Raw genomic sequence first — 12,700 nt, forward strand, 5'->3', positions numbered from 1 at the left:
ACTGTAACAAATTCAAAAATTCTTAATATGTGCTTATTAATGTATTAATTAATGTATTAATGTACCGATAGTAGCTATAAGTACGCTATAAGTAAGCTATAAGTACAAACACTGCAAAAATAACGTAGAAATTATATAATTTATGTGGAATGCATAAATACATATTAATTTACGACAAAGTGACTTAATAAATGAAATTACGAGTAACCGAAGAAATTACACGTTTGTAATAACGATAAAAATACAAACATCTGTAATTAAGGATATTCTCGACACATATTCACGCAACCTCGAAAAATTCAGAGGAATTCTTAATAAACTGGATTACTTTTCAAGTTTGTTTATTTATCATTTCCTATTATCTTATTTAATTATTTTCAACATTTATTAAAATACAATTTGTTGAACAGAAATAATTTATTTTCCCCTCCTATATTATAATTATAAATAAAATATCGTTATAAATGAAAAGTTAAAAACTCTACAGTGCACAAGAGACAACTGACGGATATACGTAAAATATCATCGACGCAAATTAATTTAATTTAATAATTTATTCATTGACATATTTACGTTTATTAGTTTTAACGTATCTTGTATCTTCGAAGTTTAATATTTAAGATACTCGTTCGAATGAAATTAATGATTTGCATCTTAAAAACTCTACAGTGCACAAGAGACAACTGACGGATATACGTAAAGTATCATCGACTCAAATTAATTTAATTTAATAATTTATTCATTGACATATTTACGTTTATTAGTTTTAACGTACCTTGTATCTTCGAAGTTTAATATTTAAGATACTCGTTCGAATGAAATTAATGATTTGCAACTTAGAAAGTATTCTTGCAACTTCAATCGGTATACGATCCTTGTTAAAACCGAATTGTTAAATTAAATTCATTATACATTAACAGATAAATGCAGAACAGATTTCTCTTCTGGTTATAAATAATTATACTTAATCTAAAAGAAATTGAATAAATGTATTACATTTTGTTTTAACAGGAACGTGGGAAAATTCACGTGGAAAGAGAAGCAGATGTTATAAAACATAAACTTTAGCAATGCTTTCTCAAAAAAGATTTTAACGGATGCATTAACGTATTATCTACCCTTCGACAGCTCGATTAATATACCGAGAAAAGTAATTTATCGGCAGTTCGTTAACGCAATGAGAAAAAGGGAGCCTGGGTCCTGTTGCCGCCCTATTCAACAGATGACTAGGTAGCGTGCTCTCCCTCTTTTCATTATTCAACCCCTAACTGCAGCACATTTTAACGTAGTTGTTCTAAATCGTTAGCGGTTGTGTCAAATTTTATTTCCCGCGTTAATCAATTTTTCAAAGTCCATTAAAGACCTTTCTCTAACGTATCCAACGCTCTAATGGAACCTCACTGCTAATCAATCCAACTGATTTATTTAAGAACACTTGAACCACACTATTTAACTGAACACAATTTTAAGAAATCATTCCTATTAGCACCGTTGATTGGATCTTCATTATCCATAATTTATTCTAACAAGTACAGACATATTACGTACATTTTGAACTTTCATTAGCGCCGTAATTATACCCAACTGTAGCAATTACATCGGTAAACTTCTGGTTGTGAGATATTTGGTACAACTATGTATTTTGCAGAAATTCAAACAGACGATCATTCACAACATTAATTAGTGCTAGTTAATTAGTGGTATTTAGTAGGACCACTTTTAACGATTGTTATATGCTTCAGGTAACTATTCATACCGTATATTAATTTTTGTTTAATTTACCATGTAATAAATACTTGAAAATTCTATATATATATATATATTGTATTTTCATATTGTTTCAAAATCTACTTTCATATTAAATAATATCGCGTGTGTTATATAAATTATTCCCAGGGCGTATTTTCGAACGTTCGTGACTTTGAATATGGCTCCAATAAGGCACACTGAATATGATAAACGGCAAAGAACGTGCGAAATAATTAATGGGAACAGAGTGAACAACGCCGATTGTTACATGGCAAAGAAAATCGTAAAGTGTAATAACAAAAAAAACGACAAAGAGAAAAAAATTGCTAGAAAATTATCATTACGTACTTATTAAATAAATAAAAAAAGGTGAATATTATACGATCTATACGTTTAGTAAAACAGTAGAAGAATTGTGCTTGTACATCGAATAAAAAGAAACAAAGCAGTCATCCGAAAACAGCTCATACGCCATGGAGTCCAAAAAACTAATTTTTGGGATTTTTGTCTGTCTGCGCTCGCATCGCGTAAAAGCTAGCGAATGGATTCTGACGGGTTTTTCTCTGCTGTACAGCTTAATTAATATCCGGGAAAGAAAACGAATTACGCTTCGTAGAAGCTGTGAAATGGCCTGACATCTGAATTCTATGGGCTCCCATGTTTGGTACAGGTCAAGCAACCATGGTTTACGTAGTGTTTATTCCGAAATGCAATATTTTTTGCTACGGAGGAATAGCCTAACTCTTAGTACGTAAAAAATACGTAGATATTTAATTCCTAAGAAATCATCTGCTTAAAAATTGTTGCAGGCGAAAGCTGGTTGTTCGACGAAAAAGCTTCTGCGGGAGAAGTTGAAACGAAAGAGTCGGGCGTTAGGGATGTATGGCGAAAACGAAAGGGAGCGCAACGCATAGACAACACATCTGTGCGGTTGAAAGCAACCAGTGGTCGTTTTCTCAGTACACACCCGTTATGTGGTGGGCACGTGGCCGTTGCGGCATTATATTCCCATGGCTGGCACGTGGCCGTACGTCGGTACCCCAAATCCCCCTTCATAAGCAAGAACCCCACCACCTCTTATTGCTGGGGAGCCGGTGCCCTCGAGGGTTGGTCGCGCTATTTAATATTTTGATCGGAGAGAGGCGTCTGCGTTTCGTTTGAGTAGCAAGCACTAGGGGTTGTCCACGTGCTCGCGATCGTTCCCTTTTGATTAATTTCGGTACGGATCGACTGGCACGAACGTGGATGATGCTCGACAAAGGAAAGCTCCGAGGAAAGCTTCGTTCAGGGGGAGAAAAGCTAGAACGAGAAAGAGAGACGAGAAATAGGAACAGCTGGCACCGAGACGAGAATCAGACGACGAGTACAATGCGACTTCGATACAGGGGCTAAATCAACCTTTGTCCCTCCTCTGGTCGTGCAAACGCGTTCCAATCGACACACGATGTGCACGCGTACACGCGTTCTCTTTCCGATCATCCTCCTATATAGTATAATCGCCTACCACTTGCATTTCAGGGGAGGAATATCGGTGACGACACCTCGTTCTCCATGAAACGTACATATCCTAGCCAGACTGATTCTCATTACGTGAGTATAAAGAAGGCGACCCTATCAAGGCTATTATCTTACATCTGAATTAGGTTTCCATGATTCACCTCTTATCATAAATAAGCATTTCTGCTAATTGGAATACATATAGCCTGGTGATCGGTGAAAAGGAAATTTAATTTATTATAATTCCTTTACGGTTTAGATCGTATCTATAAACTTTAAATCAAATTTTTAGTCGCGACCTTAAACGAACAAGTAAGAAGAAGGAGTAACATAATCTAACTGAAACTTGCGTATTCCGTTTGTGTATTTGCGGCATTAAAACGTTATCCGTTTAGCGAATTTTTACTGAATTTTTCGTTTGCTCTTACCTTGACGTAGAAAGCAATAGACTGCGGATGTTTATGCGTCTGTAGAAAATTAAAAGCTATAAATGAAATACAAATATCCGAAGCAGGTATAGTGCTCGTTATAATATTTGGCGAGTGAAACATATCGCTCTTTAGCTTTCCGCTTCTCTCGCTGTTCATAAAAGTGTAAATTTGCATAAGTATCCGCAATCTATCCGTATACCTTTATTGAAATTCGTTTTAATTATGTATATACATATATTTATGCTATATACATATATTTATGCCATATACATAATTATAATTAAAGATTTACGAGCATTAAAATTGAACGCTGATATCGACATATTACACGGTTGTGTACGAATCGAATTTCAACTAACGTTCGACCGATACATTTATTTTGAGAATTTCCAGCAACCTAACCGAAACGAATATACGCGTATGACAGGAAAAGCAGAACTTGAACCAGAACTGAAATCGTGATTCGGGAACGGTAAAGGGGAACAGCTGCTCTCTCGTCGATCGACGAGAGTTCTGCAGCTGTTGTCACTAGTGTTGTGGCTACTGCTGCTGATACTCGTGAATCCCGTTAATAAAGAATTGTTTTATCAGCTGTGCGTCCGTAGATATACCATTACCGATGCTTAATAGCATTACTAAATCATACCTTTCGCTACTCCGGTATGATCATTTTTCACCATAAATAAGTATATTAAATTTCACGTTACTTTCGTCATTTTGGTTCCCAGTGCAGAAACGGAGATAGCTACAACTTTCGCGTACAATTTATGGACTACGATAGTCGCTGATATATCGAAATAAAACTACGGTAACGTGTTTCGTGCAATCCGAATGATAAACTAAAAGAATATACAGACGAGACTTAAAAAGTTACTCAACTTTAAAAATAGCAGTAGTAACATCAGAATATCTAATCTTACAAACGATGATAGCTATCTTGATGACAATTACGAAATAATATTTTACGATAAAAAAAAAAAAGTATTTCATTTCGTTTCGTGTTAGACGCATCTTCAATTTCCCAAAAATACATGTACATTCGCGATCTACTTATTTCTTTCGACGTAAGGGGACGACTCATTTCCGCTTTTCGGTGATCTTTTCAAGGATGAGGTCACCATTAAGGTGGTGACGCGAGTGCTGCTACCGACAGGTTCCCTTCCGTAGGCTTTTCCCGTGAGTAAAAGCTACGTACGCTTCCGCTGGATCATAGGGGTTGGGGTGGTCCTCGCGACACGAGTAGCAAGTATGTATATACGTTCCACGGCCTTTAGCCCCTCTTTTTCCCCTTCTTTTTTCTTCCTCCAGTGCCCGCTCTCTTTCTCAGCTGCAGCTGCTCGACACACAGGCCCCACGCCATCTGCCATTACAGGCTACACATGCACGCGCGTCTCCAACAAGACCCCAAGATCCGTAATGACTTTTCGACAATACTGGGTGTTCCAAATTTTCGATACAACCGCGTTAACACGATCTCTGACGATCTGATTTTCGTTTTCTGCACGACTCTATGATAGCGAATAATTTTATATTCTTTATATTCTGAAACTTTACGTATCGATCATACGCTGCAACAAGGAAATAGCTAGAAATTTGTTGCTTTCCAGTCGCTTGTAAGGAAAACTTGGTTATCGTTGATACTTTTTTAGCAGTCGAGTCCTGTAAACGAGCTCCTAAATTATTACACGTACAGACTTGATTTGCTATTGCATTACTATGGTTGCTCCTATTGGTTCGGCTCATCGGTAACATATCTCGGTTGAGTCATTGCAACAACAGCGTCAAGTTTATCAAAATTTTAAATATCGCATCTTGCGTTATTAGAATATCGTTGCGCTGATATTTCTTCCAACAGTAATTACACACTGTTAAATAAATCTTGAGCGCGGAATAAATTTCGCATTAAGAGTGTTACAGAATGGAGGATACGCGTAAATTTATCGAGTTAAAGAAGAACATTGCAACGTTCTTCTCCTTGGGTTAGCTCGATACATTTTTATACCAATTTGGCACTTTAACGCGACGCTTTTACAGAATCATAACGATTCGAACGGTACAAACTCGTTTTCCTTAAAATCGTGATTTTTGAGGTATGCCATTGTGGCGTGAACAGTCAACGTGTATATTTAATATGAATTATTATGCGATACTTTTTCATAATCTCGGGATTTTTAGTTCACGTTGCACATTCAAGTCTAATGTAAAAGTATGTGCCGACTGGAACGCAGAACGCAGTGAACGCGTTAAGCGATTAATCCCAAGTTGCTTTATTATTAAACTGCAGATTTTTATGCATTTGTGAAGGTGCCAAAACGCACAATGTGAAAACGTATAAAATATCCAGAATATTATACTTTTGTATAAAATATCCAAATTATAATGCTCTGTATCTAAAAGAATTTTCTACCTGGATTCTATTTTTTTTAATCATCTCGATAAAAATACGAATCTGCATAAATATGCACGGTCTATTTATTATTACGTTCCTTCGATAAAGCATCGCAACATTATAGACAACGCGAACAGATTTTTCTTAATTTTCATCGTCTAATTTCCGATTAACAGGTTCGCGAATTTTCTTCCTGCGTAAAATTGCTCGAATATTAAAAATGGATACAAAGCGAAGTATAAGACTATCGTATTGTTGTAGTGTTATAATACTACGGTGATGGGTTTATGTATCTTTTACCGGATTTGTTACGCTTCGAAGACTATGTAAATTGTTACGGGATTTACATGAGGTGCTTCTGTATTTGTTGCGATGCTTTTAACGATCCTCTATTATGTTCATCATTGATATTCGTTGCAAAGAATCGTGACTAAGGATAACGAATCAAAACGACCTGCTTACGTTCCCGTATGTATTCTATTGGTCATATATTATTCACGCAAACAAAATGCATGAAAGCACGTTAGTCGCTTCCATTTTTTCATCTCTCACGTTCCACGCCCTTAACGCTGCATAGCAGCAATGATATTTCAATTTATGCATTTTCCACCTGTAGCAAATTATTGCGTTTAAAAACGTGAGGGTACAGAAAAATTCTTTTGCTCGATAAAACGATAATTTCATTTTTACATCGCGAATGGGATCGACAAATCAGTCAAAAATATTAGTAGACATACGTAGATCTTGTTGTTTGTATAAAAATGTGTCTAGAGTCATAATTGCGATATTTATTATGCATCGACATATACAATGAAGCATATGGACACCATTACAGTTCAGAAATAATTAATTTTTCATCGTCGAAACGGAGTATGCTCTATAGAACGAAAGCTCGATAAATAAATAAGTATACAGAAGGAATATACGAAAGCATGATAAAATTAATTTCTCATTCAATAATCATACTCAAATTGCTTAATTGTATACAGTATAAAAGGATTTACATTTTCCGTAAATATCACAATCCTTAAACCACAATTTTTATAAGCAAAAACATTATAATTAAATAGAAATTTATACTTTTGTATTATTTACTTATTATTAACGCTCCAAGTCTGCCTCTTAAGTACCACCGATGTGCCGCGCTCTACTCCAAATATATTTTTGGGTCGATGATTGTTTACAAATAAAAAATAATACTCCTCGGTCAGTTAGAGGCGATCAGTAAAGACAGTCGGACCCGAACCTGTTTTATCGTAAACCCATCTGTTCGAATTATGTCGAGAAGAAAACTGAATTATCTTTGCGAGGAAAACATAAATAGCGACGATGACAATTTTGATTTTCGCATCTATAATGATGTGGCTGTTGACTTGGAAGGCAATTATAGTGACAGCAGTGATAGTGATATTCTTGTTTCTGGAAGAAGAAGAAAAATAAGATGTATAAGAAGTATAACGAGAATAAGTTGCGGTTGCCGGTCGATATTCAGAATTAAAAGTCGGAGGGTTGAGGGTTGACGACACCAACCGAGGTAGCTGTACCAAATTACGCATATGAATAATATTTCAATGTGTATATATTTATAGAATACATGTAACTGCAGCCAAAAAAACCTCACCAGGTGACTCGACGATAAACGATAAATAACAGAAATCTAATTGCGTTGGTCTGTAAGTTTCTTGGTAAGTTAGATACATAAAATTCGATGGATAGGTAGATTTTCGTGGCTGACTGTACATTCGTGCCATAGTGTTTTCACGGTAGCTCAAGCTGTGATAATAACAGCTAAAAATCGTATTCATCGACATCATTTTTGCACGATGTGCTTCAGTTACAGCCTTGCAACGGGAGCTGCAGCGAAATTACCATAACGGACAATGGACGTAGGGAAATGCGAGAAGGGTGTGGAATTTGGGCACACAGCCGGCACGCGACATGGGGTTAACAACAATAGCTGGATCACCGATCCCCATTCAAAGGTTTCAGGCGTCGCCGCTGGCGTTTTCAAGGAAGTTATTCTGGACACCCTGTTCGTTCGTCGCACTGTCCGTTTAACTGCGCGAAGGTTAAAACTCGAATCTGTCGATTTACGAATCCGCCTTTGAATTTTTCACGAGCATTCGCGCGATTTGGTTTTGGTAGTTGCATCGGCAAAACACCGTCGCATTTCTTTATTTTAATTGCACGAAAAGAAGAAAGCTCGATGCTTCGTATCGATCGACCGTCTTGTCGTAACCGAATGCTCGACTGTTTTCTATTTTACGTTACGGTAGAACTACGTTTTTCCGAAGTTTGTTTGTTACAAACAAAATTTTCATCAATGATCGATTTACTGAACTGTCTCTGGTTCAATTCGCTTAGCTGCACGTCAACCCTTGTTATGCGAACGAAAAGTAAAATAGGCAATAGGCTTCTGTTATACGATTCTTCCGATTATATAAACCGCTTGTCCTCCGACAAGTTAGGGTAAGTAGAGTTCTACCGTATATGGTACTTTATTTTGTATATATGTTATATTTTCTCCCATACTATATCTTTTGTATTATATTATATAATATTCGATGATCGATGGAAAGATCAATGCTATAAATGTAATCTATCGATAAGGAGGTGAGCAGTTTAATCGTAAAAAATATAGTTCAATAATATCGAAATTAAAAAGCTACGAAATTCTAACCTTAAATTAATTTCAGTTCCAAAATCACATTAATCAATTGTATTGAAACAAAAATGATTAAAAAATGTAAAGCACAAATAAAAACTCAGTTAGACGTTGAAATTCTAAAGAACTATAAAAGGTTGAAGGTAATATTATTATTTTATCTCGATCTTTTCTCTTACGCTGAAACAGATAACATTTGGAACACGTGAATGCACGTTGGTGCATACGAAATGTTTTTCTAAAGCTGAAACTTAACGCGACGATATTCTATCACGCCTCCTAATTACATCGAAAACTAAAATTTGGATGCTCTTGAGATAATTGAAATTGTTTTTGCTGTAAGAGTTAATATCTCTAATTAAACTGAATGGCTTTAACACACAAAGTACTATTGATATCGTAATAATTATGTGTATGGCATGTAATACAACGTTCTATATGGTATGCACATATATATATCACATATTGGTGACCTAACGCGTCATCTGTTGGTTCACCTCGAAGACGTGATTTCCTTTGGAAACTTTGTTATCGACTGAATTATGGAAGCTATAATTTATATACATATGTAACTTGTATACAGTTTTAATTATCCGAGTACATATATATATAAATTTACAGAATTATAATTTTAATTGCGTGTGTCTATTATAAATGAAACGTAGAACGATTTCGAAGCTGTTATGCACTTATGTACTCATCAAATCCAATATCCGTCGGAAATACATAAACGTGACGATAAGACGAAATCGTGGAATCCTTTTATCTTAACACGTTCACTGCGTACATTTGAAACCCGCGTTGGCCCTTCGGTGCAAACTTTTAAAATATCCGTACGACGCGTGGATGATACTGATTTAAGCGCGAGACATAATTTATAAATCTAAAAGAAAATTCTAAAAGCGTCTTCCACGATAATTCGTATAAATATAATATGCAAAGCTTGATAATATATTTATATTTTACTTTTTCTTTGTTTAACAGCGAATGAAAGTAGAAATTAATGTTTCACAAATTGTATTAAAGATACAGATGAGTCTTATTCGATAAAGAACTACGCTTCATATTTGAAAATGAAATATCACTCGCTTAAAACATTACGTACATACGATATTATTGGATTTAATAAAAGCGCACAAGTAAATCGTGTTATAATTTCCACTTTCAATTAACACCTAAATAATTACGCGTCCGACACCATCAACTCCCGCGTGAGTTACATCCTTTATACGGATTCTATTACGAAAATTTCAGAATCCGGTATATTCAGTTCATTTTCAACACGGTGCGCCGCATGAATTCTGCGTCTGCATACCAATGATACGATTGCAACCAAACCAGCGTTATCTTTTCGCTATTGTTTGGAAATAATTTGACAGTACTTCGGTTATCGCATTAATTCCGCAAAACTATTTATCACGGTAACACGGTGAATGTAATTAGTCATCCACTGCGCTCTCTCACCGAGGTCGAAAGATTCGTAAAATAGCCAGTTACGCCACATTCAAGAGAGATGGGGAAAAAGGATAATTATAAGTTTTTATTACAATTTTGTAACAGCTCTAGGCTAAAACGAATTCCGCTAACGATCACCGACAGAGTCGTTCGATCAGTGATCGATGATGCGACAGGACCATAGTGATAATCCTATTGCCAGTGTAGGTTCTGTTGTTAAGGCGATTTGTCAAGGGCTCGTTCTTCTTTCTCCATCCACTTCAATTTAGTATGCCTTTTTTTATTTAACAGATTAACGTCCCACCGACATCCGGGCCATTATCGATCTGCTGATTGGTACTACTTAGATAAAATCGTAGAGCCTATTTATTCCTTTGGATAAATTTGAGAAGGTTCTTAACATTCTTCGTACAAAACATTCCTTTACCGATTGGAGAAGTTTAGCCTGATTTCGTAAGGTTTCGGTTTTCTTACAGCTTCCAGTGCTGTAAGAATGGCATAGCATTATCTGATTACTATACATTATACTATATATTATACGTTATTATTATACATTATACTATATGTATGATGGTGTTGTTAGGGGTGATCGCTGTGAAACTGGCGTCTGAATTTAGTATTTTTCCTTAGCAATTAAATCAATAGTTTATTATTAAAGAGTGTAGAAAACATTTGTGCGTGTCCCTTTCATCTATCAATGCAGAGAAAGTTACGTTTCGTAATATTTCCGGTATTTCTAAAACTATGCATTTGTTAATAATATTTTGTAATGAGAGCAGATATTTTGTTTCTTTCGAGCCAAATATTTTGCACCATTGTTGATTTCCGAATGTTGAATATGTAATGGAAAAATGTCCGAATAAATAGAAACTTCTGCTATGTTCAACAACGTTTGTGGAAACTCTCAATTCCGCTTTCTTTACATTGTTCTCCAAAGAGCAGGTTGTTGAACCTTCTGCTCCATGTCTTACCTCTTTCAGACTTCTTGCCCATACATTTACTAAATAGGTCATTCTTTTATTGTGCTTCAGCGGCTCACATCTATTTGCTACGAGGATACCGCTGCAAGCTGTACCCTTAGTTTCATATTGATCATTACGGAATGCCTGCTTTTTAGGAACTTTCCTTGTAGCAGGAGACAGCAAGCTACTACCACTGTCCATTTATAAAATACTCGTTGTTAATTGATTTAAGATACTATAATGATTCAAACCGATGCAAAAGTATTAAACGTCTTACTCGACTCATTTTCTATAGCAAAGCTTCTTTCAGCCGTACTGGCACGTCATCACTGCCTAAATACATTAAAAGAGCTATTTAAAAAGAGAAAAGAACAAATAATCGTAAAACTAAAATGACGTAGTCACTGTCTTGGAATTTATCGCTTTAAAGTATACAACGAGTGATCGATTTCGCGTGTCATAACATAACAAAATAATTTATATTCTTCAAAACACGATCATTTCTTAGATTACATTGATACAACAGTGTTAAATAGTTGTCTTACCTGATTCCTTATTCATATCGGAATTTCAAAATTCGACAAAACTATAGAAAATTATTGTCACCTCACGATCAACAAGCGTCCATCTATGCACTTGCTGTTGATATGCTCAATTCGCTTCGTGCTTTGAAAGCGTGGAGCCACCAACCGACGCTGACGCCGATCGACGCCGACTCCTCGGTAAGAACTAGTCTGTTCTCCCTCTGTTATTGTTTGCTACGTCAAAACCCCTCTCTGCTGTCCGTACTTCTGGCAACCGTGATAAACAGGATGCAAGCGATGGCGCCTGTCTGGCGGTCCAGTTATCCGATGTATGCAGGTAGAGCTTGGTCTCGCTTATCCGATCAAGTGCCCCATAACGTAATCATCCGATATATGCAAAACGGATAAGTTACAACCCTCAGAATTATTTTTCTAGTCTTTTATGTTTTTTATGTACCGTTTAGAACTACAAGGAAGCCACCCTATTACAATTCCATGCATATAACGGAGCTTGCATCGGTCGGAGCCCAGTCCATCGTCGGATCTTGACCGTACAACGATGAATTAGTGAATGATAGTGTCTTAACAGTTATGAAGTGACTTCAAAGTTCAGTGCTCACGCGTTACTCTGTCGCTAAACTAGAATACGACAGAAACAACTTTCTTTAATTCATAGGTGTTTTGTGTGATTTAGTTCAACCATTGTTTGATCAGTGTGCCAATTCGCCTCTTTATAAACGTTTTTCCATGGTAGGTTTATACAACTGATCGTATCGTTAAACGTAATTATAATTAATTGTAATAATTCGTTTAGGTGCCAATGTCTATAGTGACGTGCTAATATGAATATTACCAGTAGACAAACGTCTGACGATTTATGTGAGCGATTCTTTAACGATATTTGTGACGATTAAACGAGAGTAACATCAACCCCCTAAATAAAGGAAATAGATTAATATTCCTCCGATTCATCGAGTTTGATTTCTTTTTGTGCGTTTAGTTACACAAAGCGGCGTTGCATCGTCATT

This window comes from Bombus fervidus, chromosome 4 (genome assembly GCF_041682495.2).
Source record: "Bombus fervidus isolate BK054 chromosome 4, iyBomFerv1, whole genome shotgun sequence".
Taxonomy (NCBI): domain Eukaryota; kingdom Metazoa; phylum Arthropoda; class Insecta; order Hymenoptera; family Apidae; genus Bombus; species Bombus fervidus.